This window comes from Xenopus tropicalis, chromosome 1, assembly GCF_000004195.4.
Source record: "Xenopus tropicalis strain Nigerian chromosome 1, UCB_Xtro_10.0, whole genome shotgun sequence".
Taxonomy (NCBI): Eukaryota; Metazoa; Chordata; class Amphibia; order Anura; family Pipidae; genus Xenopus; species Xenopus tropicalis.
In genome coordinates this window covers 168,065,104-168,083,975 of record NC_030677.2, presented here as the reverse complement: position 1 = coordinate 168,083,975, position 18,872 = coordinate 168,065,104, and the positions used below count along the sequence as shown (strand labels likewise).

The following is an 18,872-nucleotide window of genomic DNA, read 5'->3' as shown; positions in this document are numbered from 1 at the left end:
GGATGCTCTATAAAAACCGGAAAAGTCCAGCGGAAATCGGGACAGTTGGGGGGTATGCAGTTTTGCTAATGAAGGTTAAAATTGCCCTTTAAGCTGCAAATCTCAGTTCCCCCAAGAGACCTGTTTAGCTTATTAGTTACAATTGTATCTAAGTGCAGGTGTTGCCTATTGAGTTTTGGCTCTGCCAAAAGTCTACTTATCTAATAAAATTTCAGAAACGTTGTATCTTTTTTGGTGTTCCGTGCAGGGAAAGAGGGACATTTTTCAATAAGAATCTGGGACTGCAGGCTGAGTTGTTAAAATCGGGACTGTTAGGAGGTATGCACATGAACCATTACTGCCGCATTTATTTCCCTATGTGCATTACTCCCACATTTATTTTCCTATGTGCATTACAGCCGCATTTATTTCCCTATGTGTATTACTGCCGCATTTATTTCCCTGTGTGCATTACTGCCGCATTTATTTCCCTGTGTGCATTACTCTCACATTTATTTTCCTATGTGCATTACTGCCGCATTAATTTCCTTATGTGCATTACTGCCGCATTTATTTCCCTATGTGCATTACTTTCGCATTTAATTCCCGATGTGCATTACTGCCGCATTTATTTCCCTATGTGCACTACTGCCGCATTTATTTTCCTATGTGCACTACTGCCGTATTTATTTCCCTATGTGCACTACTGACGCATTTATTTCCCTATGTGCATTACTCCCACATTTATTTCCCCATGTGCATTACTGCCGCATTTATTTCCCTATGTGCACTACTGCCACATTTATTTCCCTATGTGCATTACTGCCGCATTTATTTCCCTATGTGCATTACTCCCACATTTTTTTCCCCATGTGCATTACTGCCGCAGGATAATCATTCTTTAGGGGCCATATAAAGACAACTAGTATAGGAATCCAGGGACGGGCAAGATTGAAAAACAACTTAATTACAATCAATGGCAATGGCAAAAGGCATTCTGCATCAATATGGATGCCAGCTTAGTTTAAAAGACATGTAAACCCCACACACACAAAAATAATCAGAGAACAGCCTCTTTGAAATCTTTCAATACCTGCCACACTGGTTGTCCAGAGATTAATATTAAGGCTGCAACATCCCCCTAATCACTTAGATGTCCTTCCCCTCCTGTAACCCACTCGGCCCCCTCCCTCAGGAATTTGCTTTGGCTGTTGGCTTGTGGGCATGCTCAGTTGTTCTAAGCTCAGATTGCTAAACACGCCCCCCAGTCTAGCAGCCAGTAAAGAGATGGCATTGCTGGTTCCCATAGAAACTCAGCTCTAGCTGTCTGCTTCAATTTTTTTCTCCTAACTTTCTCTCCTGAGCTCAGCTCAAACAAAGCTCTGAAAATGGAAAAATGGCCACCGGGTGAAATCTGCTATTTGCTTTAGGAAAATGTGATGGTGCTGGCAAGCGGAGGGGATATATGCAGTACACATTATGCCATTTGGGTGGGGGAGAGGTGCCCAACTTTTATACATTGTAGGCAAATGTAGACTTTACATGTCCTTTAAGGGCCCAATGATCTTGCTGTGGGGCCCAATAACTAATTTTTGCATAAGTTACATAACCAGTTATTCCACTGCTGGAATGTTCATATAGGAAATACTCAGTAAATATCTCTCACTATAAATAGCTGACTCTATAATAGGCAGTTCATATAAATAGTTCAAATTAATAATTTATGTGCTAATAAGCCAGTCAGTTCATTGGGGGTAGTGGAATTTACCTTAAGCTTTTTAATTCATTGGCGTTTGCCTCTGCCTGCCCCTGTCACGCTTCTCTGCATTGTCTTTTGTTTGATACTCAAGTTACGTAGGTTTCTGGGCAGTTACGTTAATTAACTTTATACATAAATTACACAATTTATGTACAACAGTACCCCTCTCCCCCCGATGGCAGCTCTGCCCACCAGTCAAAGAAAATGTATTGTAGTTTCACAACATCTGAACTGTACTGACAGGAAACTGTTACACAAACGGAATATTTTTAGATAATCTACATCATGCTGATTACTTAATCATGCCTTATTATGGCAGCAAATTAAAGGGTAAATTATTGACTAGTTCATATTAGTCAGTTTAGTAAAGAAATCAATTTACAATGAGCAGTTCCCTAATTAAACATGGCTATATTGTAATTATGTTTAATAAGAAATTAGCTCTAGTCATTATGAAGTATGATTTAAAACAAATACAACATTAATTATTCATCTGAAGCCCATTTTGCTTATTGCAGCAATAACAATACAATACAAACATGCATGTATTCTCTGGAATAGCTAGGAAGCAACAGAGAAAATCTACCAAAGAGAAAATCTAAATTCTCCATCCCCCATTCATTATTGGCTAAGCTGCCTCTAATTAGGGAGGTTCCAAATGCAGGTTTGGTTAGGATCAGACCTATTCCAAACAAGGTTTGCACGATTCAGATTCAAACAAAATGGAAATCATTTTTATATAGGGATTTTCTCATGTGGGACTCAAACTGCTTATTTAAGTTTGCTGGGACACCAGGGGATTATTGAGCGCTTCACTAAACCAAATCCAAACCCTTAAAGGAAAACTATACCCCCCAAACAATGTAGGTCTCTATAAAAATATATTGCATAAACCAGCTCATATGTAAAACCCTGCTTCATCTAAATAAACCATTTTCATAAAAATAGAATTTTTTAGCAGTATGTGCTATTGGGTAATCCTAAATAGAAAATTTACAACTACAAATTTTTAAATTTACAAATTTGGAAGCAAACAGGAAGGTGCCACTCCTTTCCCAGCACTATACCAAAGTGAGGCAGGATGTGGTCACTATACCTTCTAACCAATAGCACACATATGTTACTTAGATACATTCCCTTCTGTCCAGCAACTAAGGGAACTGAACCTGTAGGGATTTAAAGCCATAGGGGTCATTTAACCCTATGGGTCCCTACATATATATTCCTGTTTGGCATGATTCTCTAATAGGTCACTTAACATAATATAAATTACCTGTTGGTTAAGTATTCATTCTGGGGGTATAGTTTTCCTTTAAAGTCATGTCACTTTAAGTCTCCTCAACTGAAGGCAACTGATGTTTTTTTTTTACATTTAACAATATTATTGGAATTCTTTTTAACGTGTTCTTTATCAAGATCTCTAAGGGTCATTTATAATGGGAAGCTTAGGGTGCAAAGTACAAAAAAAAACAGATGCCATTGGCCATGTTAGTTACACCCTACCCTGCACTTCTCTGAATTTCCACAGGTCTCTGCATTCCAAAATGGATAGCGTTAGGGCGTGCTGGCAACAGGCTGCAATGGAGCCTTATACTTATCAACTGCCCTGCACTCTGCACATTTTGCTGGATTTCCACTCTGCCAGACACAAGTACTTGAATCAACACTAGGGGGCACAATTTTGAGTCCCTTTTTTGCTGTAGCACTTCCATCCAGGGTTGTAGTAAATGAGCCTTCTGTAAGGACCCAAACATTGGCTCAATAAGTTTGCACCCATATTCCCTTGAAATCTAGATCCTTCGAGTGTTCTCTTATTACTTGCTCGATTTATATTCCACTCTGTGCTGGCACCAGGGCACTGTTTATTTGCAGAGGGCACCTTACAGTTCTTATCCAGTTATGCATAACTGAATACTGTGCAGTACTTGAGTGGGTGGTGAGATATGAACTGATTTGCACTATTACCTGGTGGTGGGACAGTTAATATTTCTGTATCACTGACAGGTTTCTCCCAGTGGGGACTTCTGGCAAATTGGTATATATATATATATATATCTTGTACAAGGAACGTTACCGCACTCCTCCTTTAGTGTGTATCCCGGTGCTCAGCCACCTCAGGACGCCGTATCATCCCATTATCTTAGCCATTGTAGAAAGAATAGCGGCATTCGGATAATTGCAAAAAGGTGTATTAAAAGAATGAATCACATCACATATATGTGATGTGATTCATTCTTTTAATACACCTTTTTGCAATTATCCGAGTGCCGCTATTCTTTCTACAATGTCTATATATATATATATATATACAGTATATTGATGGTAAATGTCTTTGCTACCTTTGTGCTTCAAATTAGAATGACAAAAGTCAGAACGATAGGAAGGTGTACACACTTAAATTGCACTTAAAATGTTTTCTTTTATATCATTTTTTGTAGGGAATAGTGGTAAAGCACCAAACACAACTTTGAAAAATAAACATAATTTTAAAGGAGACATATACTGTAGTATATATGAAAAAAATCTCTAATACTGTAGGCAATTATAAAGAATATATAGTGCTGGCTTCACTTTGGTATTAAATAAATACTATCTGTAAAATTAACCCTTTTACTGGAGCACCCTATCAATCCTCTCAGTTCTCTGCCAGTGTTTCAAATGAGGGATGGGCCGGTCCTAGCGGTCCCTATCAGAAGAACAGTAGGAGGGGAGTAGCCAATCACAACCCTGCAGTCACACATGCAAAGACAGGCTTCAGTTCCCTATGAAGTGAGCCTAGCTGCTGATTCCGCAATCCCCTGCACACATGATATCAATAAGGAAAGGAGCATCACAGTGCAATGCATTGTTGGTTATGCAGTTCCTGCATGCTGTCTGTAAGCTGTGGAGTTGTTACAATTTGTAACATAAGTGTTTTAGTCCTTCCTCCCCTGCCAGAATTTGAAATAATGCAGAAAGGGAAGAACTGTTTTGCAGTTCAGCAGTAAATGTCAGCGCCTCCCATCTTCCTCATCATGGTCAATTGGGGGTACCACCTGTCCAGTTTTGACCCAGACAGCCTGGTTTTTCAAGGGGCTGTCAGGGTCAAAACCTTCTGCCTGGTTTTCAACATTCTGGAGGACGCAATAACCCCACCCCTGACATCATCACACGACCATCACGTCATGATATCAGTGGTTTGCATGATGGCGTTAGTGACGTAAGGTGTTGGCGTCATCACGCACGCCCCTTTGTCCGAGTTTAAAACCCAGCAAAAGTTAACAACCCTATGGTCAACCTATTCCCAGGAGTTTCAAATGCTGCGTGCACTGGGCTCAGAAAAATGTTTAGGCTAAAGAAGAGCAGACTTTGGGAATGTTTTGCTTAAGTAATATACAATAAAGTAAAATCAAATAATACCATGCAAAAGGTATCAGGCAAGTCCTGTTGGTCAACAGTATAGATATTACTTTTATATTCAGCTCTTACTATGATAAGATTTTTTTTCATTTCTAAATCACGTTAATCATAAAATAATTCATCAAATAATTCATCAATGAGCCTTGTGTGATTTGTGTGACAGGGTTAAAAAGAAAACCAGTACACAGATTCACATGGCAATAAATGAACAGCAGAGGGAGCTATTCAGTCAAAAACAGGAAAGACTGGAGCTCTGGACTGGAGTTTGTTGTGTGTAGTTTCCAATTCATGTTTTTCTTTAATTGTTATAGAAAGAGAAAACTGAATTAGTGACTTAGTAGAAGGAAGAAGAATCCATGGTTACAGTGGTATAATTAGGTCATACTGGGCCCCACAGCATTTCTCATAAACATATATTTATGAAAAGTAAACATCATTTCAAACAATTTTGCAAAAAACATCAGTTAAAACATACAGTATGCAGCTTTTTCATGATTTTTAATGTAATAATATAGTTTGGAACAGTTTCCCAAGTCTGGCCCCCTGTTCTCCTGCAGATCATGCTGACTGCTTTGATACTCCAAAAAAATGTTAGAGTAGTCGATTGTCCTCAACATGTCTTCAGCCTGCATCTTTCAAACCCCACAATCACCTGCACACGTGATTCAAATAAGGAAAGTAACATCATCAATTGAATGCATTATGGGTTATGTAGTTTCTGTATGCTGTCTGTCTGTGGAGAAGTTGTAACAAATTGTAACATCAGTGTTTTAGTTCCTCCTCTCCAGCCAGGATTTGAAATGATGTTGGCAGAGAAGTACTGTTTTGCAGCTGGATTTTAGCCAGCCAAGGCTTTGCCAGTGTAGAGACTCAGTGTAGAGTGATGGGGTAGAGAGAAGCAGCAATACGAGAACTGTACTGTTTGGTTATTATTATTATTATTATTAACATTTATTTATAAAGCGCCAACATATTCCGCAGTGCTGTACAATAAGTGGGTTTCATACATTGGACATACAGAGTAACATATAAAGCAATCAATAACCGATACAAGAGGTGAAGAAGGCCCTGCCCAAAAGAGCTTACAATCTACAAGGTTATGGCCCCATAGTAAGTAATAACACTAAGGGGGCTATTTGCTATTTTTTTTTCCAATTCAAATTTTTTAGCACTAAAAGTTGCGGGAAAAAAAGTCATGGCTTTTCCGATATTTATTATGTGACAAAACTGCAACAATTCTGAATCTGTAAATATGTCATCTAAACCCTGTCAAGCTCATGTAAAAGTCAATGGCAGGTGTCCCCTCCCTTCCGTGGCAGACCTGTCTTTGCTTCAAATGTTTCTAGGTTTTCGTATCTTTGTCAGTAGCTTTTGTGGGACAATGCAAAAAGTTGCCGTTTTTGTGCCTTTTCCACTACTTTTTCTTGCATGTGTTTTTTCAGTTCAGATTTTTTGATAAAAGTCTCTTACTGTAACTTACTGTGATAAATTTCTACATTTATGTTCGGTTACTGTACCCATGTTGGTGTGATATGTGATAGTGTGTTTATTCATAAAAATCAATGTGGAAACCCTTGCTCAGCGAGAAGCCCACTTGATGCATACTCTACATGGCACAGTCACAGAGTGTTCTAAAAAGCAATACTATTCATGAAATTCAGTGCAGGAGACACCCCTGTGAACATTCTGTACTGCCCCCCGAGTCAGTAACATCAGTTATACCACACAGATTTGTAAACTTTTGAAAATTTCAGTCAGCACAGCTGGCCAGTTGCAAATTGATTGAATTTAATTTAAATGCAATGAGCATGCAATCAATACTGTCTTGTGTAATTGCATATTTTATGTGTCCCCAATTACATAGATTATCTGTAACCTAAGCCTGGCCCTTAAAGATGATTTACAATGTTGAAATTAAAGTGCTATTAATTAATATTCTGCCTATATTTTTAATACATCATTTCTGTTCAGAACACAATAAGGAGGCAATGATACTGTATCATCTGCCATTTATCATAAGCAGATCAGTGGTCTCTGAGAAGATCTATGGCTATGGAGAATTATGAGGTAGCAGAATGAGTTTTACATATATAAGGTGACTTCTAATTTCCAGCAAAGATTGTATTTTCCCTTGTAATTCAAAAGTAGTAGTTTCCTGAGAAAATGAAGTTTATTGAGCAGAGCCAATTATTCAATGGCTGCACCCCTAGACCCATCAACCCACCCACCAAAGCCCCCTACAACACCATACTGAACCCTCCACCCCCATTCCTACTGATACCTATTCCTACCAGAAGCACCTGGGGACTGGACAGGCAGGAGTTTCTGATAAATGTATATATCTCCCATTCCCCAGTGCAGATGCACCCCTAAAATCATGTTCTCTTGGCCTGGGCCTGTGGCCAGGATTGCTCAAATGGCAACTAAGCTGGTAAAGGGTATGGAAAGTCTCAGTTATGAAGAACAACTGGTCAAGTTAGGGTTGTTTACATTGGAGAAGAGGCAATTTAGGGGGATATGATAACTATGTTTAAATAAATAAGAGGGGGGGGGGGCAAAAAATAAACTCTATTGCTTTATTTACAAGTAGGTCCTTCCAGTAGACACAAGGAGGTTATGTCCTAATATTCAGAAAGAGTTTGTTGTGTTTATAGTGAGAGCTGTGAAGTTGTGGACATTAGATACATTAGATAGCTTCAAGAAGGGGTTGGATGGCTTTTAAGCTAGTGAGAAAATGCAGGGTTATTGAATATAGTCTTCAGTGCAAAGTTGATCCAGGGACTGGTCTGAATGCCATCTTGGTGTAAGGAAGGAATATTTCTCCCTCTCAGGAAAATTAAAGAGTCTTTAGAGGGGTTTTTGACCCTCTCTTGATCAAGAAGCAGTTAGGAAGGTTTCATATTGACCTGAAAGTTTGAACTTGATGGACATTGGTGTTTTTTTTAATCTCAGTTACTATGTTCTGTTACCACAGCTGTGACTGGCAGAGGATGCTGGTAATTGTAGTCAGACTGACAGATAAAGCCTGCAGGTTGCAAATCTCTGTTTTAAGTCTAAACATGTTTTTTTGTACAAAAATACACTTATGATGTCATAAAAATTGTTTACTATTTATTTATTGCATAGAATAAGACATGCCTATGAACATTTGCATTATAGTAATGTAGAGGAAACTGTGAGTGCATCAGTGAATTACAGACAAACAATATATGTTCTTTTAGGAAATGAGGATTCCTTTAGGATATTTGCTGGTTCTGCACTCATTATCTGTCATTGAGTGAAGAATGCACAGTGGACTGTTCTGCTTTCACTTATTGGTTCCCTGTGTAGCTCCCGGCAATTGTATTATTGTATTCTATGGCACACTGTAAGCCCCCTGGCTAAGTGAAATTGTAATGGGAGTGACCCTTTTAAATAGCTGTCAAGCTAATGATAAGTGACTGTGAGTGTGAGATGATCTCCGGCCCCAGCTGAAGATGTGTCCAATGTGGAGAGTGGTTAATGTAGGAAGGAATGACTTGATCTGACAATACAATAAGGGCTGCAAATTGCATCAATAAGCACTGCTGTGTTTTCCCTTGCAGGATTAACTGCTTTGATGCCGAGCAATAGTAGGCTACTGAAGTACCAAATCTTTCTAATATAAGTGGTCCATCAATTTCTACAGTATTTCAGTGTTGCCTTTGTGCCATTTGCTGAATATTATAAATCATTTGTATCCAAGGGAATGCAGCAGGTTAGAATGATTCTGTAGAAATAACCCCACCCTCCATATGAAACCTACAGCAGAGCATAGACTGATTCTTAATGAGGGCTCTGATTTTGGAATCTTTTATTTATCTGTTTTCTATGAGCCTGAATTTATTTACTTTTAAAGGTGTTGTTCACCTTAAAAGGGGTGTTTCAACTTTAAGTAATATGTTATAGAATGGCCAATTCTAAGCAACTTTTCAACTGGTCTTCATTATTTATTTGTTTATAGTTTTTTAACTATTTGCTGTCTTCTTCTAACCCTTTGCAACTTTCAAACGGGGGTCCCTGACCACTGGTCACCCAGCGGCCACAGAACTATTGCTCTGTGAGGTTACAGTTTTATTGTTGTTGTTACTTTTTATAAAGTCTTTTTTTTTCCAGGCCCATTCCTATTCATATACCAGCCTCTCATTCAAACCACTCCCTGATTGCTAAGGTAATTTTGACCCTAGTAACCAAATAGCTGCTAAACTCCAAACTAAAGAGCTTATGAACATAAAGTGAAGTAACTAAAAAAAATACAAATAATAAAAATGAAGACCAATTGCAAATTGTCTCAGAATATACCCTTGAGTTAACTTAAAGGTGAAGAACCCCTTTAAGGTATCTATTAACATTTTTCAAGCATTAGTAATATTTTAGCAAAAGGTTGCATTATGTGGACTTATCTGTATGTTTTAAGCCCATTTCTTATGTTACTGTGTCTGTATCTCATGTTACAGAACTTGAATTATTGTACAGTACCATTGGTGCAGAATGGTGATGACATTGGTTTGTCTGTGTGCCTTTACTACCAAGAATATTATTATTAAATGCTACTATTAAAGGAAGGCACCCTTTTTTTTGCTTTGAATATAAGAATGATGTTCTTTTTTTAGTTATGAAATCCCAGTATTCTCTGCAGTTGTGTAGATCAGCAGCAATGGACTGCCCATCCGAGAGACTACAGAAGCAAACAACTAGCTATAATGTGCTGCGTTCCAAGCACAAAGGACTCTTCAGTGTACACATAATGTGGCCCCAGGTGCTGAAATATGCTGGTTTGCTAGAAATAATATTCAGGGGAGATAAGAGTCATTTTGTGAATAGAAGGCTGTGAATGAAAGCTGCTGATAACAGTGACCTAAAAAGTAGTAACTCTGTAAGTAATGTAAAGCAGTCTTCAGCAAACTTTAAGGGCTCTGGCACACAGGGAGATTAGTCGCCCGCAACAAATCTCCCTTGACGCTGGCGACTAATCTCCCCGAAATGCCATCCCACTGCCAAAAATGTAAATCGAAGGTGGGATGGCATACGCGGCACCTTGAGAGGCGACTAATCTCCTTGTGTGCCAGAGCCCTAAAGGGGCAAGTAAATAAGAAGCATTGGTTCAAAAGACGAAACCACACTAAGCAACTGTATATATGTATATGCTACTGACTAATTACAGTGCCTTGCAGTGTGCAGATTTTATTAGAACAGTTATGTCATAGAATGAACCTATGGAGCCCTTCAGCATCCTGGAGCAAGAACTTGGTTCCTGCTGACTAGAACTTCATCTTTTTTGATTAATGGTTTTAGTGGGGTTTAGATCAGTTGTAAAAACTGAGAAAAAAATTGGTATTAATGTGTTTACTCATGTATGCACAGAAATAAGAAACTTCTTAAAAATAACATATTGAGCCTTCTGCATATCCATGGGAGACTTTCATTCTCATCTTCTTGCATTAATGTGTAACAGTGTATGCTGCTGGGAGATCCAATTAACCCCTAACACCCTAGGCTATTTGTAGATTGTAAGCTCCTTTGGGCAGGGCTCTCTTCACCTCTTGTATCGGTTATTGATTGCTTTATATGTTACTCTGTATGTCCAATGTATGAAACCCACTTATTGTACAGCGCTGCGGAATATGTTGGCACTTTATAAATAAATGTTAATAATAATAATAATAATAATAGGCTAGAAGAGAGCATCATGCGATACCCCCACTTTTTTCCTGAATAAGGTGTTAAGTGTCTGACACACTCAGCTTTAGAAAAACGTATCTCATGGTTTATCACATGAAAACTCTAATGAACTCTATAGGAAAAAACTGGAACTGAATTAGAAGAGACTTATTTTCCTCAAATTGAATCTTGGCCATTAGTTTTCAAGTAATAAACCACGAGATTACATTTCCTCACTGAATTAAATCTGGCTAATTGGGTAAGATATATCAAAGTGTGAGGTTAGAGCGCACCACAGAAAAATGGGTTAAAGTTAGTGATGAGCGAATCTTTTCCGTTTCGCCGAAAAATTAGCGAATCTTTAAAAAGATCCGCGAAACGGCGAAAAATTCGCGAAACGGCGAAAATGTCGTGCGACAAAAAAAATTTGTCGTCCGCGGCTATTATTTTGTCGCCCGCAGCTATTATTTTGTCGCGCGGCTATTGTTTCGTCGCCCACGGCTATTATTTCGTCGCGCGGCTATTGTTTCGTCGCACACGGCTATTATTTTGTCGTGCGGCTATTGTTTCGTCGCACGTGGCTATTATTTCGTCGCACGCGGCTATTATTTCGTCCCCTGCGGCTATTATTTTGTCGCGCGGCTATTGTTTCGTCGCCCGCGGCTATTATTTCGTCGCGCGGCTATTGTTTCGTCGCACGCGGCTATTATTTTGGCGCCCGCGGCTATTATTTCGTCGCGCGGCTATTCTTTTGACGTGCGGCTATTCTTTTGACGCCCACGACAATTCTTTTTTGACGCCGGCGACAATTTTTGGACGTGCGGCGAATTTTTCCGCTGCAAATTTTTTCATCCATTTCACGAAACAATCCGCCAATGGCGAAACGCGGAAATTCGCCCATCACTAGTAAAAGTTAGAGTTCACCATTGGTTAAATATGCCTATACAAAATCCCATAGGACTGAATAGAGAACAATGGATTTTTTCTGTGGTGGGCTTCACACTTTGGTAAATCTGCTCCTCAGATTCATCCATACTTCTAGTTCCTCTGCACGGTATATATAATACGACATTTCATCTGGGAAGTCAGGTGCCACTCAAGCCAACCTTAACTTTTTACCAGAGGTAGCACACACTACTGAGAACCTGCAATACCTATTGGCTATTGCCACATTGCTAGTCATACCTGGACTGAGAGCAACTCCCACTGCCTCCATGGTGAGAGATCAAGAGACCTAAGCCATGCCTTTATAGTGTGTATGTGTGTAGCTTAACAATGTGACAATGTGTGTGTAAATTGCAAACCCTGGGCTGACAACAGGACCTACTTGATTTCTGTGGAGTCCCACATGGTTAGCTGATCTACCTGCTGTGTGCATTATTACCATGGGACAGGTGTGTCATGTGCAACAGTACCCAGTACTTGACTAGTATGCTCACCCAATACTCTGCACCAGTGCTGTCCAACTTCTGTTGTACCGAGGGCCGAAATTTTTCCGACCTACGTGGTGGAGGGCCGATAATGGAAGCCAGTTTTGACCACTCCCCTTTTTGAAACCACACCCACTTGAAACCACACCCATGTTATCACATGACCATACCCATATTAATGGTTGTAGTACAGCAAAAACCTGCCATACTCTGCCTTCCCTACCCTGCCTGTGTGCCATACTCTGCCTTCCCTACCCTGCCTGTGTGTGCCATACTCTGCCTGCCCTACCCTGCCTGCGTGCCATACTTTCACTGTGTGTGCCATTCTTGGCTGGTTTGTGCCATACTTGGCCTGTGTGTGCCATACTCTGCCTGCCCTACCCTGCCTGTGTGTGCCATACTCTGCCTTCCCTACCCTGCCTGTGTGTGCCATACTCTGCCTTCCCTACCCTGCCTGTGTGTGCCATACTCTGCCTTCCCTACCCTGCCTGTGTGTGCCATACTCTGCCTTCCCTACCCTGCCTGCGTGTGCCATACTTTCACTGTGTGTGCCATTCTTGGCTGGTTTGTGCCAAACTTGGCCTGTGTGTGCCATACTCTGCCTGCCCTACTCTACCTGTGTGAGCCATACTCTGCCTTCCCTACCCTGCCTGTGTGTGCCATACTCTGCTTGCCGTATGCTGCCTGTGTGTATGGCACACACAGGCAGCCTACAGTGACACAATGCTGGCACTACTCCAACAGTCTGCACAATAACTATATATTTAAAAACTTTTTAATTGCAGTACCACCTCAGTATATGTTCTTTTTGTAGTATGCAGGGATTATTTGTGGGTTTCTACTGCTCCTGAGGTGTGAACAGGGGAACAATGTGGGTGATTACAGCCTGAGCCTGAGGTGTGAACACTGCAGGGGGTGAACAATGCAGAGATTAAAAGGTGTGAACAACACAGGGGATTACATATTTAAACAATACAGCCTGATTACAGCCTGAATCTGAGGTGAGAACCATGCAGGGGGGGGGCAGTTAATCTCAGTACTGATACCATTTAAAGCTTACACAAGAGTAAGCCATCAAAGCAGCCAGACAGGTGGGGGGCCACACAGAGGCCCGCGGGCCGCCAGTTGGACAGCACTGCTCTGCACAATAGGGCTTCCTATCCTCTCACAGGGCATTATATCACAAATCTACAACTAACAGAACATCATGTTGTCTAAAATATTTTCAGAAATGGAAATTAGAAAAAACTCTTCAGACATATTTCTCATGCAATGTATGTCTTTCTTGGTATATGTTTCAGTACTTTGCTGCTCCTTACTTTTGCAATGCCATCCCAGAATTCCTCTGGAGAGAATCCTCCCTCAGTCTCTTAAGAACTAAGAGTCCCTTTTGGGGCCCTCGCATAGCACCTGAGCTGGGAACTGGCACTTATATATTTATTTATTTATTAATTATTGTAATGACCCCTATTAATTTATTAATTTATTGTTCTGCTGTACAGCACTGCGTACATAAGTAGCACTATACAAATAAAAATATACATACATATCATTATAAAATAATATATATTATTTCTATTTTTGAGTTATAAATTTACTCTTTCTTAAGTGACTACAAACATTAAGACATTTTTTTTACTAAGAGCAGAAAAAAAAGCTTTCCGAAAGTAAACTGTGGCTTGTGAAGTGACCCAGACCCTATGTTATTGTTCACAGTGAGATTGACAAATACTCCCCAGCAGGCTGCCTGGGAATGATGCCTGCAAGTCCCTCCCCCTTTGGGTGCCTCTGTGCTTCTGAATGGGGCTGAGATGAGGAATGACAACAGGCGCTGAAGCTGAGACCAAAACACACTGCCCCACAGAGGCTGAGCTCTGGATGAAGCACCAGTACAGGAGAGCAGCTTATTGCCTGCCGCAGGGAACATTCCATCTGCACAAGGGACAATAAAGAACAGTTCTCCTCTTTATCCTCTGCATCTGTAAAGTGTTACACTGGAGATTCAATGAATATTGTACCATCAAGTTCAGTGGGACATTCCTGATCCAACGGAGAGCATCTCTAGTGCAAGGTAAGGGACATGAAGTCTCCTAAAATCCTTAATTTGCATTAAGAGCAACTTGTCCTGAACTGAGAAACTTGCCTGTTGGCCACTGGCCGTTCTCCTTGCACTGTATGCCTGCACTTAGAGATGGAGTTTGCTGAGATGGGTTTTGTACATTGCTATAGGGATTAAGAAGCTATAGGTAATGTTAAAGCAGGAGGTTGAAATAACTCGTAACTTTATTCAACTCATAAAAGTTTTGTTCAGCTTTACTATATGGGGTTATATAAGCTCCTGCACTGAGGAATATGTGATGTGTTAAAATGTGATTTAAAAAAAAAAAAAAAATTAAATTCAGCATACTGAATACATATGTATTGCTGGCCACTGGTCTGTGGAGGGGTGTATGTATATATTTGGGGATGCGTATTTGTGGGAAGGGGAGGGAGAGGGTGCGCAGCATATTATTTTGGAGAACTCTGTGGCCACCAAGTGCAAAAGCTCACTACGCCATAGCTACCCACAGATGGCTCACTAATTATATTCCACAGATTTATCCCTCAAGCACAGAAACTTTATCAGCAGTGAAGCTTTCATGGTGTTCTTGAATTTATGCTGCATAAAGCTGTCCTCCATTATGAGCTGCTATACCAACACAAAGTTACTTTTTTCAGCTCATAAAGTAACAAAAATAATCTTGTATAATAAATATATAACAGAAAATTGGCATGAATGCTAGGTATGGCTGTGTAGCTATTTTAACCTATTCTGGGGGCCCTTGGAGAGCAACAAATATGACTCTTATTTCACACTAATCTTTTCTCCAGAACACTATGGCCATGCATGTTGCTGAGCTGGCGGATTTCTGCAGCAAAATGTTTCCTGATAATAATAAGCTAATTATGCCCAATCCACCTAGAAAAGCAAGCGGACTCTAGTCCACGTGAAAGTGCTAATTGGCCGTGCTTGTTTGTGTTTACACCTGCTGGGAAACAGCTGCACATTACATCAGTAACACACACCGCTCTGCCAGCAGCCTACATGCTCTATGATACGGAAACTCTTTTGCTGGCAAAACCATGAGATGTCTTGCACAAAATGTGGAAAATGAATTTAAGACACCCACTGTGTGCAAGCAGGTGTAAAAAGCATTAAAATTGTCTTCGTATCACAAGTTAGTACCATGAAGATGATTATTATGCGTACAGGAAAAAATAAGACATTCCCTGCCTCCAAAATACAACCAAATGTCTGCACCAGAGGGAAGGAAGCAATGAAATAAAGTTGGGTTATAACTTTCAATCTCTAGTTATTTTGCCTTTATAGAATTTTTTTTTTCTGCTTTCACAGATGTAATGGTAACAGGCTTTTCCAAGCTTACAATCTGTGTCACATTATCTCACCTTTGAAAACTGGAAACATTGCATTTGTTGTAGTGTTTGTGTGCAACATTAGATCACATAGAAAGGAAATGAAGTGTGGCCTTTTGGATCTGGGCATGTTGTATTCTTTGTCTATTGAAAGCACTGTGCAAGCTTCTGTTCTAAAGTTGGAAATCTGGGTAAAAAAATAAGTGGAAGTGCTGCAGACTTGTTGTAGTATATTGCTATTGTCTTAATTGCAGTGTTTAGTAAATGTTTTGCTTCTTCAAGAAACAACAGTACAAAATGAAGATGGCTTAATGATTTGTTATTATTATGTTTTGATTGTTTTTATGTGAATCAGTGTCAGGGCAATAGAATACTATGCATTTGATTGCTGTGGGGTATTCCAGAGAATAATGCCACAACCAAAACGCTTGCAATGGCTCATAATTTTAGATATTGTATTACAGGTATACAGGTATGGGTATCTTATGCGCTACAATGGGAAATGGAGATCTGAGTTCAAGTACAAGCAAAATTAATGAAAAGAGCATCCATTTACAAAGGACTAGGTACAACTGAGCGCTATACTGCAGGAGGCATATAAACTTTCTGCCCTTCCCTAAACAACTCCAGTCTAAGTGAGACTTTAATTAAATAAATTAGGTTAATTTTAAGGCTTTAGATTACCTAGGGCGTTTCCTTTGGCTGTTCTTGAATCTAAAACATACGTTTTCATTTATGTGGTGAGATGTGGTGAAAATGAGATATAAACCTTCCCATCAGGAACTGCAGGCAGAGCCATGCAAGTAGTTCCTAGTATGGCCCTATAGCTAACCAAATAATAAAACATACAACTATACATTCCAAACTAGCTAGTGTTCGTTCAGTGTGCAGACTGTGTGAATCTTGTTCAAACCTATTAGTGCAAAGATACTGGAATGTGATCCTCAGGAGTTTCCTTGGGAGCTGGATACGTATACATATGGAGAATTGCATATTAATTTTTATTGATTTAAAAGTAAAATTAATATCTACCAAACCCCAAGATACCATCAGCTGACATATGAAAGGACTGCTCATATAAATTCCAAAACTATCAGTAAGCAGCAATTCTGGTCTCATAGTATGGCTGTATTTCTTCGCTTGTATATACAATGCTGACAATTTGTGCTTTATAAATTGCCATTATTATAATTTTCAGTTATAAATTATGTGATTTAATCTATAAACACATACATGGAAATGTACTGTGTCCCCAAAATAAATGGTATGGAAAGTCGTCTGCAAAAGTAATAGGACTATGCAAGATGATGTATGATAGAATATCTAGAAAGGATAAAGACAAATTAGGGGAATCAATAAACCCTAGCAATAAATCTAGACTTTAAATTCCCTTTCACCATGCTGTCAATCTTTTTACCAATAAGACATCAGATGGCAAAAGATTTCCAATAGCAGATTTTGGGAAAAAAAGAGTTGCACTGTATGAACTACTACACTAATGTATGTCTTTTCTACCATCACAGCTGAGGGGTCATTCTGCTTTTCTGCAGATCAGCAAACATCTGAGATTGCACAGAATTAATTAATTAATTGAGCTTGCAAAACTGGCTGGTGCTATATAAACAAATGGTAGTGATGATGATGATGTGCTCAAGCCACAGCCCCTATATACCACCCATTACTACACATTTGTGCATCACTGCAACATAATCTTACCTTTTGTATTAACTGCCTAGATTGAAGTGGCAGGGCACTTTGACCACATCTGTTTATATTGGTATGCTTCTATTTATCACATTGTTTGTATCCTTCCCCAGAGCACTACACAGAACTAGGTGATGTGGTTATATATAATAAAAATAATGACAATTACATTATTTAATCCTGACCCCATTATGAACAGTGCTGGTTTAAGAGTGTTTGTGTATGGTAAAACATAGTGATTTGATTTCATGATTTGCAACACGATAGATGACCTGCTGAAATTGTACTCATTTCGTACCCCATATTACATATTTGGCAGTCCCCTTGTACCCTGTTGTAGTACAAACATTAAGCCATACAGCAACTAGAAAATCTGAACTGAAGTCAGGACTGTGCAGGATTTAGCTGAAGGAAAAGAATAGAGGATAGGGATTGGATGAATCTATATGCATATATAATTATGATCACAGAAGTTACTGTCAGCAGGAATGTACAATGACACAGCTGGGCATGGCCGTTTAGAATGCGTCAGGTCAGTCCCACTGATAACACCCTGATAACATCCCTTGATCCCACTGATAACATCATGCTCCTTTTCAACATGTCTAGCTTTTAAGTAGTGGTCTTCCAGGTCTTGCTGAAATATTAGTCTAGCAACAGCTGGAGAGATGCAAGTGGAAGATCCCTTGTCTAGTTTGATTTATAGCAAGTGTTGAAAGCAGTTTGCTATGGTCCTTTTCATTGCCATGTTGAAATCAAGATAGGAGTACTAGTAAAGCCACTCTAGAACCGGTGAAGATATGCTATATACTATATACATAACATAGTAGTAAGCATTGGAGGTATGCTGCTACAAAACATTATCTCTAGCAGTATTCCATGCAAAGAAAGACTGTTAGGGGAATAGCCTCAACCCATTCACTAGATTTACTTAGCATGTAATTGTAAAGAATGTCTTTAATTTTTTAAAAGAAACAGAATTTTATAGTTGGAAAGCGTATATTTATTCCCAGATCCAGACCACAGTGACATTCAAGTAAATTTATCATGTTTTGGAAATGCTCACTCACCACTGTGTTAATGTAAAACCATAAGAGCATAACATTTAAAGGCAGTGATGCATGATAGGCCCATTTAAAGGAGCTTAAAGTTGCTTTGTCAGAGGGCACTTTAAAACGGATACATCTTAAATCAGCTTTTCTGATTAAATAAAAACTCAGCAAAATAAGAGCACTGGCTAATGTAATATACAGCAATGGCCATTCTTATTTTATATGAATAAAATCCCCAGCTACTCTCATTATGACACTAGTTGTAACACTTTTTGACTTTTTATTTGTTGATTGGAACTAATGTAATCAATTCAAATTCAATGAAAAAATTCAACAATTGTTAGGAAATCCTTTCATTATACAGTGTTTTTGAGAGCCATGGGCTGAATGTTCTGTGTGTAACATAGAGGAGCAACCATACTGCAACTTCTGGAGGAATGATCTCAAAGGAATGTT

General features: G+C 39.3%; 1 protein-coding gene across 2 annotated transcripts in view; it reads left to right on the top strand.

Moving 5' to 3' along the window:
* Positions 1–14,074: 14,074 nt before the first annotated feature.
* The window catches only part of megf10 (multiple EGF like domains 10), a 59,871-nt gene continuing 55,073 nt past the window's right edge, over positions 14,075–18,872 (top strand). The window contains exon 1 of one of the 2 annotated variants that reach the window (XM_031902171.1): positions 14,075–14,317. The gene's annotated coding sequence lies outside the window, so the exon portion shown is untranslated. 2 annotated transcript variants of the gene reach the window in all.